Raw genomic sequence first — 13,157 nt, forward strand, 5'->3', positions numbered from 1 at the left:
CGTTTTAAAGATTCAACGACAACACTTTCTTTACGTAGTGCCTCGGTCTAAAACAAACCATATAAAAACACATTGTGCCAAATTCGTTTTTTACTTAAATAGTGTTATTTTGCTGCAGATCAAATAGAGAAGCTAAATAAATAATTTTCTATTTTTATAATTGTTCGTGGAGTTGATGATATTAGTTCTGAATATTTTTCTTAATTCAACTATTTCTATGAAGTCTAAAACAAGAACCGGGTTCGGAAGAACCAGGTTGGGAGAGAGCGAAAAACACGTTTTTCGCTATTCCTGTGCCTGTGCTATTGCGCTGGCTCATTTCTGTGAACTCTGGCATGATTTTCAAATCTCAAGAATGCAGATATATTGAACATAACCTATCTATCTCAATATGAGCGATTGGAATTCAGTTGAACATAACCATTGTGAGTTAAAATCTTTTGGTCTGACTTTCTAACCGCGAGAAAATGTTTGCTATTTTTAAAAAGATGTTGATTAATGTTTTTAATAAAAATCTTAACTGTATCTAGAGGACAATAGATAAAAAGAAGAGTGGATTTATTTCTACAGCCTAGGGCCATAATATGTAGGAAATTTGGTTATTGCATTTGAAACATTAAAAAAAACTTATATGATATATTTTAAAACAAGTTTCTTTATATTTTATACTAAACTGCGATCATCCTGTCTTGTATTTAGCTTTGGTCTCATGTAAGCCTTCTTTTTCTAACCATATTTAGTACTACTAGGCTACTACTACTATTACTAATAACTCACTGCAGCACCAAGCTGCTTGAGTTCAACACAGCTGCACATGCTCCTCCTCCTACCCAATCTATTCAAGGCCTCCCTCTTTACACACCAGGAAGTTCCCATTTCCTTTAAATCTTTGTTTATGACGTTCTCCCAACCCAGACAAAGATGACCTGTTTTCCATGTAGCACCAGACAGTTGGCCAAAAAGGACAATATTTGGCAAATTGTCATCCTTCATCCAGAGAACATGGCCTAGCCATCTCAACCTTTCTTTCATTATAGCCCTAAAGGCTTCACAAAAGGCTCAGAATTTTAGGAGAACGGGAGGAAATTGTTCGTTTTATGAGCCCTAGTAATGAGCTAGCTGATGCTGCTGCCTTCTTTGCATGAGTGCTAAATTTAAGATCATTGTCAACAATTACTCCTAGGTCACGTTCTTCCAACACTGGAGAAAGGAGCTGACTGTAAAGAGAGTAAGTTGTATTGATATTCTTGTGCCCAAAGTGTAAAACATGACATTTTGACACATTGAAAGTGAGCCAAGATTTTGCCCACACACTAAGGAGATCAAGGTCATTTTGAAGTTGGGAAGTATCTTCAAGAGTGCTAGCTGGACCAATTACCTTGGAATCATCAGCATATAACGTCATCCTGCTTTTAAGTGCTAGAGGAGCATCATTTATGAAAATATTGAACATGGTGGGGCCAAGAACACTACCCTGTGGAACCCCACTGATAACATTCTGAGAGGAGGATAGAGTAGGATTGCCATGTGCATCAAACAGTCTTACATGCTGAATGCAATTCCTCAAGAAATCCAGAATCCATTTAAGAATTTTTTCCTGCAAACCAATAGATTGTAGCTTAAGCTCAAGTCTCCTATGACAAACTTTGTCAACTTTGTCAATGCTTTTGAAAAATCAAGGAGGATCATGTCAACAGGGATTCCCAACTGCAGTAGTTTTGTAATATAGTCATATGACTCAAGCAGATTAGTGTCAACTGATCTGTTGCATCAGAAACCATGTTGAAAGCTGTTAAGAAGATGATTCCAATCAAGATGCTCAATAACTGCTTTGTTGACAATACGTTCAAAAATCTTAACAACAACAGAGGTAATACTAATAGGCTGGTAATTTTCCACAGAATCCTTCCTTCCCTTTTTGTGACTGGGGGTAATATATGCCACTTTCCACTCAGCAGGAAGCTTTGAGCTATCAAGAGATAGTCTAATGAGTTTTGAGAGTGGGCATACTATTTCTGTTCTGCACTCATGCAAGAGATAGGGGTGAAGGCCATCTGGCCCTGCAGATTTATTTACATCCAACAAAGCTAGCTGTTTCATAACAGACTCCTCAGTCAGCTCAAGAGGTGGCATTGGTTGAGCAACAATATATGAGGGGGGAGCCAAGAGCTTACTAGCAGTTTCTGATGTAAAAGCTGATGCAAATTGGGTATTTAGGATCTTGACTTTAATAGTTGGGTCTGAAACTGTCTGACCATGATGAGTCAAATCAGGGACAGAGTGCCTATTTCGACATTTAACAGAAGTATACTGCCAAAACAGCTTGGGATTATTTTTTATGTTTTCAGCTAACCTTTCTTCATATCTCTTCTTCAGTTGTTTGATGGAATTGGTGGCCTCATTCCATGCCTTTTGATACTTCTGATAGTTTGCATCTGTTTTCTTTTTTTTGAAGTGTTTCCAGGTTCGATTCTTCCTATTCAGTAGTTTGCTAGTTAGACAAGTCATGAAGGGTAGTGTTTTTGCCTGTCTCCTCCAAAATGTTCTAGTGTGAGCTTTTTCAAAAACTAGCAATACAGCTTTGAATTTCTGCAAAGATTCTTTGATATCTGAAGTGAATATGGTATCCCAATCAAAGTCAGCAAGTCTCTCAGAGATATGCATGTAATCAATAACTTTGTTTTGTTTAGGAAGAGGTTGAGTAGTAGACAAGCGCAATTCTGTGAGGATAGCAGCATGATCACTGTTACCAATAGGGGCAAGAAATTCATTTTTAGTCCACAAATCTGGATTATTAAGAATAACTAGGTCCAGTATGTTAGATGCTTGACCATCTCTGTACCATGTAGGTTGGTCAACAGTTTGGAACAGCGAATGTTCAGACAGACAAGTAAGAAATGGAGATTCCTGTTCTTTGGCTGAAAAACCAGAACCATCAACCCAATCATAATCAGGAAAATTGAAGTCTCCAAGAATCACCACATGTTGATTGCAAGAGTCTTTGATAATATCAGAAATGATATTAGCAAGATACTGTTCTGATTCAAGGCAAGAGGGAGTATTAAGACTACAATAAACCACTCCAACCACCATTGTAAAATTACCACACTACAGTCTAACCCAGACATTCTCAACCCAAACACAGCAATGGAAAGAAGGAATCAAAGTGCTTACCTTGAAACTGTTTTTTACATATATTTCAACACCTCTCCTGCAGGCATCTGACTCAATGTTAGATATGAGTTGGTATCCACTGATTTCAAGTGCTTGGGCTGTAAGAGGCTGTTTCACATTTTTGGAGCATATCTCAGATATGGCTGCAATATCAACTGTTTCTTTTGCTAGGCAGAGATGGAGATCTGGAACCTTGTTGAAGAGGCCATCAGTGTTCGCACTAAGAATCCTTAATTTTCCAACATCATTTGCATGACGAGTTCATCAGACACACCAACACTTTTTACTGTCGATTTTGGCATAATATTGGCAACACTTATTACAACTTCAAAGAAAACAGTTGAAAGATAATCAATATTAATTCAGTGACATGGCACTTATCACAAATAAAGTAATTGTCCTATAAAAAACAGAATAAGACAAAAATGGTATTATTTTGTTAAGTGTTTTTTCTGCATCCATTAGTATATAACACATTGGGAAAGAAACACTCTGTCTATAGGAAATGTTGGATAAATTTAAGCTAGGTCACAGCACATCAATAGAGTTTGTATCACCATCATCAACTGATAAGAGAGATGCTTATCATAAAGATAAGTATCTTGTTCTTTGGGTACAAGACACAGCTGCATACTTGCTGTAAAATTTCTTGTTCTAGAGAGAATATATACCTTAATTATGGAGCCTGGCTGCAAGTTTACATTTTTAGCTTGATGGAAAATGCTGTTTTAAAATCTTGTAAAATGCTGTCCAGTCTGGGGCACAGGATCTTAAAAGTTGGAACAAAACATCCCAATCTTGTGCAGATTCAGTCTTAAACAAGTTTTGTGAAGAATAATAATTTTATTTGCCACAAGCTTCAGTGATGTCTGTCATCAAGTATTGTTCTGCAATGTAGGTGCTTGGAAAGACTGAGAAGGATTGTTAAATGCTTTCTAGAGGAATCATCTATGGATTTTTTGGGTACCCTGTGACTGACTATATTTCAAACAGTAAGCTATACAAAATTGTGGTTGTATCCTGCTTTCTAAGACTGTAGTAAGAGAAAAGTTGAGATGACTAGGACATTTTCTGCAGATGAAAAATGACATATTGCCAAAGATTGTTCTTTTTGGCCAAACAAAAAGGAAGTTGTTCTTGAATGGGGTGGGAAGAGATGGTAAGGAAGGATTTAAAGGAAATTGAGACTTCTGGAAGGGTATAAAGAGGGAAACCTTGAATAGGTTGGGGTAGAAGAAGAGCCTGTGTTATCCTCAGGTGGCTTTGCATTGCAGTGAGAGTTTTAGTAGTAGTAATCAAATAGTCCCTGGTCTGGCACATTTATGGCAACATTGTTGATACATTCACCTGTTTTGAGCACTACTAACCTTCAAACTGATTATATGTCCAAATTTAATGGTGTCATTACTGTTAGTATAGAGGTTGCAGCTGTTTTGACAATTGCAGTTTTGTAATTATGTAATCTTCAAGACTAAAAAAGAATTATGTGTGTTGATAAGTTACTATTATTCCATAGAGAAAAGTTGAAGTTAATTAGTGGGTTGATTTACACTATGATGACTCTGTATCAGACAAATCAACTGAAATACTGATTAAAATATGGTCATAAAAGAACCAGTGTTGCTGAATGTTCTGATTGGCCTATTTTCAGCAGTTTTTCCAGAAAATATAAGAAAATATCAACAAAGTAATTATTAAAGACAATAAAATGAAGTTGTGTGAGATAGCTGACACCTTGTGTTATTTCTACAATTTTCTATGCTGTTTTCTTACACCTGAGCTATAACTGAACTCTTTCAATGATTCAAAGCCCTGTTTGAAGCTGTTCAAGCAAATAAAAAAGATTCTTGCATTGGTACATACCAATGGACAAGACATGGGTTCACCACTGCATAGTTGAATCTAAAAGATTTTCAGCAAAGCAAACAGAAGCCTGTGAAATTTGCCTGAAACAACCAAAGCCTCCCCTCCTAGTCTACTCTCTAAAAATTTAGCCCCAGAAGTTATTGGCTTTCTGCTGACGTGCAAAAGATGCTCCAGGGGAAGAAGTTTGGGTCAAACAAAAAAGAGAGTGCCAAAAGTGTGGACCATTCTGGGACCAAAGCCAAATTGTTTGCATATTATTTACATAGACCAATGGTTAGAGAAGAACTAGAATGTATATATCACTCTTGAAAGAGAGTATGTTGATGAATAAAATGAAATTGGAAAAAAAAAGTGTTCCTTTAGTGCAATCAGACCCTTATTGAGTGATGGGTTATATATGCTGAAAGAGCACTGGGGATTTATATACCCTAGCTTCTTTCTTATCAGTACAGCTTCATTAGAAGTTTTCTTTATGGTACTTTTACTTTAATCCAAGTTTCATTCGTACTTTTACTAAATTATTTGAGCATCCATATTTTGGTTTCAGTAGAGTCTGTGTTCTATTCTGAACAAAACACCATAATTGCACAATTCAGAAAATTTCAAAGTTGCTTCCAGTTTCCCTGCTATTGCCTGGATATAGCCACAGGCTAAGATAGATATCTGAATTTGCACTTTGGTACAGTATAATTTTCGGTTTGGCAGTAGACAAAGGTGTAGTATAGGCCAGAAATTGGATAGGAAAGAGGGTGAAGTGTTCTACTCTCCATTCAATGCTCCTTTCAAGAGGTTGTAATCACTGCTGTCTTTTTTGCATCCTTGGCACCCCTCCCTATTGGGCCAGGCATAACCCAGGGCTATATTCGAAGTGTACAGATTTGGTCATTATCTTTTATGCTTATTTTTCAGCAACAGTGTTTTTTAAATGGCCTATATCTGAACCCATTGTGCAGGTTGGGGGGGGGGGGTGCTTATATAAATTATTATATTTGGAAAGAACATAAAGAATTTAATTGTGTATATTCCTTGTTTTCTGTTATGCCCTGACTTTACCTTTACCCAGCTCTGTTGCTGAATTGCAACTAGTCATTTAACACAAACAAGGATTGGTTTGTAATTTTGTTTATAGAAATGTATCTGTTACTGGCTTTTTACCTTTTTACCAACCTTGCCTTAAGAAAATACTTCCTACTGTTGGAGTGGAGTGGTTTAATTTAGGGTAAGGGGGTGGCTAGGGCCATAGCTCTCCTCCTTGGTTGTAGGAGACGTCCCAAATCAGTATTAAATGCTTATGTTGATTAAAATTCAACTTTAGTAAATATTGTATGTACAAAAATATTCTTTAGGAAATGATTTCAAAAATAGACATAATTACCTAAGTCACACTTGCTAGCTATTGGAGTGTCCTTTGATTACCAGTTGAAGAAGATAGTGTACTCAACTTGTCAGTCAAGTTCCAAATTGTTTACCAGGGCTCATTGAACAATTCCTTGTCAACTGATATTTTGAATGAATCAATAGTGGTAGAAGAAGCTGTATGTTCATTAATGGTATTTAAATATATGGTACTAATTAACAGTATTTGAAACTTGTCATACTGGAAACTGGTGCTAGCATTGAAAAATCATTAACGCCATCTATCATTTGGGTGATTTTTTTTTTTAACCAAAACTACTGTACACTTGGCTTTTCAGGTATTTTGAGATGCTATGGAGGGGAGGGGGGTAAAGAAGGCATAATTCTACCAATAGTAGGAATAAAATGTTAATTAATGCCTACAGAGTAGTTTTAGCTGTAATGCACATACCTATAATGAGTTAATTAGTATTACATTTAATGAGTTATGAGTATTAACAGTATTTAAATGGTATGCTCATTAATGAACAATTCCTTGTCAACTGATACTCTCAACTCACCTTTTTGAAACAGTAAAAACTTTAGCGTAAAGAGCAGGGCGTTGAAGAGGGAACAGCCCCTATCATTAATTACGGGGTAATTTCTGCTCGTTTTAAGTTTTAATGTCGCTCCTTACTTTCAGTTAAGAAAAAACTTTTTTTTTTTATTTAATTTCTGAATGTTCTTTAGTCAATCCATGTTTTGATTTCGGCTCTCTGCAGATGAATAATTAAAGCGAAATTTGCATATTTATTTATTTGGCTAAATGGCTTTCCCATAGTTTTGATCGAATGATTTTGAGAAAAAAAGAGGGAGAGGAGGCCCAGTTGTCCTCCAATTTCTTGGGTACTTAAAAGGCAACTAGAACTTTTAGTTTTTTACGTACGTTTTCATTAGTAAAAAATATACGTAACTTACGAATTAGCTTACGTAACAAACTTCTATATTCGATTGTTTTTTCTACGTGTATGAGAGGGTTCGCCCACTCGTTAAGACCTCGCTCTTTACACTAAAGCTTAAATTTTGTCCTCTGAATCACAAAGGCCATAGAATAAATAGTTGAAATTACTAAAAATACTTTCCGGTTACAAAAATGATCCGGTGACCTTGGGGGGAATTGGAGGGGGGAACCGGAAATCTTGGAAAACGCTTAAAGCGGAAAGATCAGGATGAACCTTGGTGGGAAGAATAAGCAAAAGTCCAAGATACGTGAATGACACAACCGGACTGGATCTGCTCTCTTTGGTGGAGTTGGGTGGGGGAGTAATTTGGAAAAATTAGAAGAAATGAGGTACTTTTAACTTACGAAGTAGTGATCGGATCTTAACGAAATTTCATTTTTAGAAGGACGTAGATCTCTCAGTTCAAATCCTGACCGGATCCAGTGTCATTGGGGGGGGGGGGGCTGGGGGGGGAAATCTTGGAAAACGCTTAAAGCGGAGAGATCAGGATGAAACTTGGTGGGAAGAATAAGCACAAGTCCAAGATACGTGACTGACATAACCGGACTGGATCTGCTCTCTTTGGTGGAGTTGGGTGGGGGGAGTAACTCGAAAAAATTAGAAGAAATAAGGTATTTGTAACTTATGAATGGATGATCAGATCTTAATGAACTTCGTATTTAGAAGGATCTTGTGCTTTAGAGCTCTCATTTTAAATCCCGAACGGATTTGGGGACATTGTGGGAGTACGAGGGGAAAATATGCTCTGTTTGGGGGATTGAAGGGGGGAGGGTTAATTCTGAAAAATTAGAAAAATGAGGTATTTTTAACTTACGAAGGAGTGATCGGAACTTAATGAAATTAGATTTTTGGAAAGATACCATGTCTCAGAGCTCTTATATTAAATCTAGACCTTATCCAGTGAAGGGGAAGTTGGGGGGGGGGGGCGGAACCTAAAATCTTGGAAAATGCTTAGAGTGGAGGGATCGGGATGGAACTTGGGTGGGAAAAGTAAGCACAATTCCTAGATACGGGATTGACATAACCAGAACGGATCTGTTCTCTTTGGGGGGTTGGGGGAGGAGGTTAATTCTTAAAAATTAGAAAAATGAGGTATTTTTAACTTGCGACAGAGTGATCGTATCTTTATGAAATTTCATATTTAGAAGGATCTCGAAACTCAGTTGTCTCTATTTTCATTCCGACCGGGTCCAGTGTCATTAGGGGGGGCGACCAAAAATCTTGGAAAACGCTTGTGGCAGAGAGATCAGGATGAAACTTGGTAGAAAGAATATGCACAAGTCCAATATAGGTGACTGACATAACCGGGTCGGATCCGCTCTTTTTGGTGGAGTTGGGGGGGGGGGTAATTCGGAAAAATTAGAAAAAATGAGATGTTTGTAACATGCGAACGGGTGAGCTGATCTTAATGCAATTTGATATCTAGAAGGATCTTGTGCTTTAAACCTCTAATTTTAAATCCCGACCAGATCCGTTGACATTGAAGGGAGTTGGGGGGGGGGGGGCTGGAATTCTTGGAAAACGTGAAATCGAGGTATCTTACGAATGGGTGATCGGATCTCAATGAAACTTGATATATAGAAGAATCTTATGTCTCAGATGCTCCATTTTCAATTCGAATCAGATCCGAGGACATAGAAGGTTGGAAGGGGAAACAGAAATCTTGGAAAACGCTTAGAGTGGAGATATCTGGATGAAACTTGATGGGAAGAATAAGCACAAGTTATAGAAACGAGAATGACATAATTGGTACGGACCCGTTTTCTTTGGGGGAGCTAGGGGTTGTAAATTTGAAAAAATTAGAAAAATTGTGGTATTTTTAACTTAAGAATGGGTAACCGGATCATTATGAAATTTGATATTTAGAAGGGACTCATGTCTCGGAGTTCTTATTCCAATCCCTACCAGATCTGTTGACATTGTGGGGAGCTGGAGGGGGAAATCTTGGAAAATGCTTATAAGTGTCGAAGATACGTGACTGACGTAACCAGACTTGGTCCGCTCTCTTTGGAGGGGTTAGGTGGTGGGTTTCTGTGCTTTGGCGAGCTTGGTGCTTCTGGGCGTGCTAGGACGATGAAAATTGGTAGGCGTGTCAGGGAGCTCTACAAATTGACTTGATAAAGTCGTTTTCCCTGATTCGAACATCTGGGGGGGCTGAAGGGAGAGGAAAAATTAGAAAAATTGAGGTATTTTTAAGTTGCGAGAGAGTGATAGGATCTTAATGAATTTTGATATTTAGAAGGACCTTGTGACTCAGAGCTCTTATTTTAAATCCCGGCCGGCATTAAGCCTCTGATTTTCTTTTTAAAGCAATCTATTGATTCTTAGAATTTTGCTAGAGCTCATGCTATCCATATGAGCTCTTGGCTCTTCTGACCTCGTCGCAAGTGCCATATGAGCTCTTGGCTCTTGTTTTTTTGATTGAAACACATGTTGAAAAGCTATGAAAAATATGTCAAAATCGTAAAATTTTTATTTTTTTAAGAAAGTGTATATCATTCTCTTAGAAAAAGGTGAAGTCGCACGTTTGAAAGGGAGCATAAACCGACGCGGCTTGTCGCGGCACTATAGGCAATTTTGAAGAGCTCTCTTACAGTACTTCCGGAATAATAATATTCGGCAGGGGAAATTCTCCTTGAGGGAATCTTCCGTAGGAAAAACTTTCCATTGATAGGGGAGGGGGCTCGAGGATGGTGGATTTTCGGCTTGGTCTGAAAAACAATAAGAAAAGGGGACATTTTACCCTGGGGAAATTTGCCAGAATTCCCAAACATAAGGCCTACTGTTTTAATGTTTTAAAGGATGATGATAATTTTGCTATCAATCGATAGCTGAGATTCAGCTTGATCTATCTATAAACACATTTTCTTTTAATTTTTTTTTTGTATTGAAAAATATGTTTTAAACCTATAATAAAAATGTCAAAATGGTAAAATTTCATATTTTTTGAGAAATTGCGCATCATTCTTTAAGAAAACCTGAAAGTAATATTTTTTAGCTTGCTGAATGGACAAGTCTGAAACAAATAAATGCAATTAAATATTTGATGGCCTTTTACGGTTGTTAAGCCTGTGTGTAGTTACGCCTTTTACGGCATGCCTTTTACGGTGTAAAATAATTACACCAGGCTTACTTGTACTAATCAGGTTCAATTTAAAGTTCTGCTTATCTATTTATTTCTGCTCTAGTAAGATTTTGCTTTCTATTTTTCATGGTAAAGGATTTTCTTCTGAATGTGTAGTTACGCCTGTGTGTAGTTACGCCTTTTACGGCTGTTAAGCCTGTGTGTAGGTTGTTACGGCTCTGTTGCAAAACCTTACGTTTCAAAGGGGACGTAAACTGACGGGGCTTGCGGGAAAGCTTTTGAGGAGGGTGGATTTCTGGCATGATTTGAAAAACAGTAGGGAAATGAGAAATTTCACGCCATTTGAATTTGCCAGAGTTTTATGGAAAATGAAAATTTCGCTATCAATCAATAGCTGGGATTCAGCTTTATCCATCTATTAACAGACGCTTGAAATTCGCTCTGCCTTTTTTTTTTTTTTTTTTTTTTTTTTATAAAAACACCTTCAAAAGGTACGGGAAACATGCCGAAATAGTAAATTATCTTCAGCAAGTTTATATCATTCCCTAAGAAAAAGTCTAGGTAATATCATAATTCCAGTTGCTAAACAGTGGCGTAATTTTGTCAAAATCTTCGGGGAAGGGCAAAGCTGGGGCTGATTTTCCCAAATCAAGTGAAAATGACAGTGAAAACTAAAAATGTGCCATATGACATCGTGTTGGTATACTAAAAAACTGACTAATTTATGTGGATAATTGAATTATGGAGGCTTACCTTAGTTTTGAAAAGATTTTTGAAGAAACTAAATTTCAGCTGGGGGGGGGGAGATTGTGTCTGGGGTTAAACCGAGGTCCACCCCCTTCCCCATAGCAGATTACGCCCCTGTTGCTGACTGGATAGATCTGAAACTAACTAATGTCGTAAATATCATGTCCATTCACTGCAGCAACTTAGTTAATTATTCTGTTGCGAAATAATCCTCTTGTAATCTAACATTGAATCAACTCTTTTTGGTCTAGTGGGTAATCTTGTCCCCTGGTGATTGTGTAAAATATTAATTCCCCCGTCGACTATTGGTTCGTTTTTTAAAAGAATATCATAAATTGGGTCAGTTAGTGTTTTATGTGAATTAGTGAAGAAATATCGGATATAGAAAATGAGGAAAATTGTATTTTTTGTGATATTATTCTGCCTTGGATATTTTGCTGTTTGTGGAGAAGAGAGTCAAGCCGTAAGTGTATTTAATTATATTTATATTTGCTACTCTCAAACCCAGCTTTTCCTGTCGGTGGGATTGTTTCAAGTGAAGGTTAAGAATAGCAAACAAATAAAAGTTCAAATAGGGATTATTTCTTTCATTAGATAGTGAAACAGATACAAAACGTCCTAGATAGCCCTTTTCGATCCACTGTCTAATAAAAGGACATCCCTTTTTGAACTGTTGGTACTTCCGTATTAGTCAGTACACACTCGAGAAGTGAATTGAAATTAGGTTAATCCTAATGAAATATACTAAAATATGATGAAAATATAAGGTATAATTCTAGTTAATTGACTTCTTGCTATCTCAGAATAACACATATATTTTTGAAGGTCATCAGGTCAGGGCCCGCTAGAGGGAGAAGGAGTGGAGGTAGTTGCGTCAAAATACCTTCCCGGGAGATACTCTAGTCTTCAGATTCATCCCCGAAAGTTTCCTTTTCCTAACCTAAACGGTAAAACTGGTGCAAACAGTATTACTGGCTTTCATATAAAGTGAATATACCACTCGATACCTTTTTTAATGCTGTTTACAAATATAATAATCGCTTCTACCGCAAATTCAGATTTAAGCACTTTTAGCATAAGTATATTTAAGCATAAGCAGATTTAAGCATAAGCAGATTTAAGCATATAAATATCAAACATTTTTGATTTTTCTTGAATATATTCCCGCTCTAGTAACGTTCTGTCTTAGGAATATTGCCAAAATATCCGAACATTCTTTATTATTTGAAAAAAAAAACAAGTTTTTTGTTTTTACAAAGTTCACTGTTTCACTACGAAATTCTTTTTCAATATTTTCCTTTCAATTAATTTATTTTAATATTTACAACATTCGATTATTTCAATATTCGATTATCTCAATTTGTTATTTATCATAAACTCTCACTAAAAAAAGCTAGGCTATAATAAGTTGTGACAGGTGTATGAAAAAAGACCAGATGTTTGTTTGAAGTCCAATTATGGCTATTAACTTGGTAATTTTTGGTTATTTTTTATTATGGTTTTTAATTAGTATGGTATTTAATTATTATTTAATTTAATTATTATTTAATTATTATATAATAATTTAATTGTTGAAAATCTAGCAGGCACAGCCCCTCCCCAATTGACGCCACTACTATCCCTCCTGCGATGAGTTGCAAATGAGTTAAAAATCTAGTAGGCACAGCCCCTTCCCAATTGTTGCAAATGAATTGAAAATCTAGCAGGCACAGCCCCCCCCCCCAATTGACACCACTACTATCCCTCCTGCGATGAGTTGCAAATGAGTTGAAAATCTAGTAGGCACAGCCCCTCCTCAATTGACGCCACTGCTATTCCTCCTGCGATGAGTTGCAAAGGATTTGAAAATCTAACAGGCACAGCCCCTCCCCAATGACGTCACTACTATCCCTCCTGCGATGAGTTGAAAATCTAGCAGGCACAGCCCC

The 13,157-nt window shown here is 36.9% G+C and overlaps 2 protein-coding genes across 5 annotated transcripts in view; both read left to right on the forward strand.

Moving 5' to 3' along the window:
- The first annotated feature begins 330 nt into the window (after positions 1–330).
- The window catches only part of LOC136038179 (unconventional myosin-Va-like), a 53,999-nt gene continuing 41,172 nt past the window's right edge, over positions 331–13,157 (forward strand). Inside the window, exon 1 of one of the 4 annotated variants that reach the window (XM_065721257.1) lies at positions 331–443. The gene's annotated coding sequence lies outside the window, so the exon portion shown is untranslated. Of the gene's footprint in view, positions 444–8,917; positions 11,693–13,157 lie in introns of those variants that run through there. The other 3 variants (XM_065721259.1, XM_065721256.1, XM_065721258.1) reach the window with 3 other exon arrangements.
- The window catches only part of LOC136038178 (uncharacterized), a 118,955-nt gene continuing 106,214 nt past the window's right edge, over positions 417–13,157 (forward strand). The window contains exon 1 of the mRNA XM_065721255.1: positions 417–425. The gene's annotated coding sequence lies outside the window, so the exon portion shown is untranslated. The remainder of the gene's footprint in view (positions 426–13,157) is intronic.

Source organism: Artemia franciscana, chromosome 17 (genome assembly GCF_032884065.1).
Source record: "Artemia franciscana chromosome 17, ASM3288406v1, whole genome shotgun sequence".
Lineage (NCBI taxonomy): Eukaryota > Metazoa > Arthropoda > Branchiopoda > Anostraca > Artemiidae > Artemia > Artemia franciscana.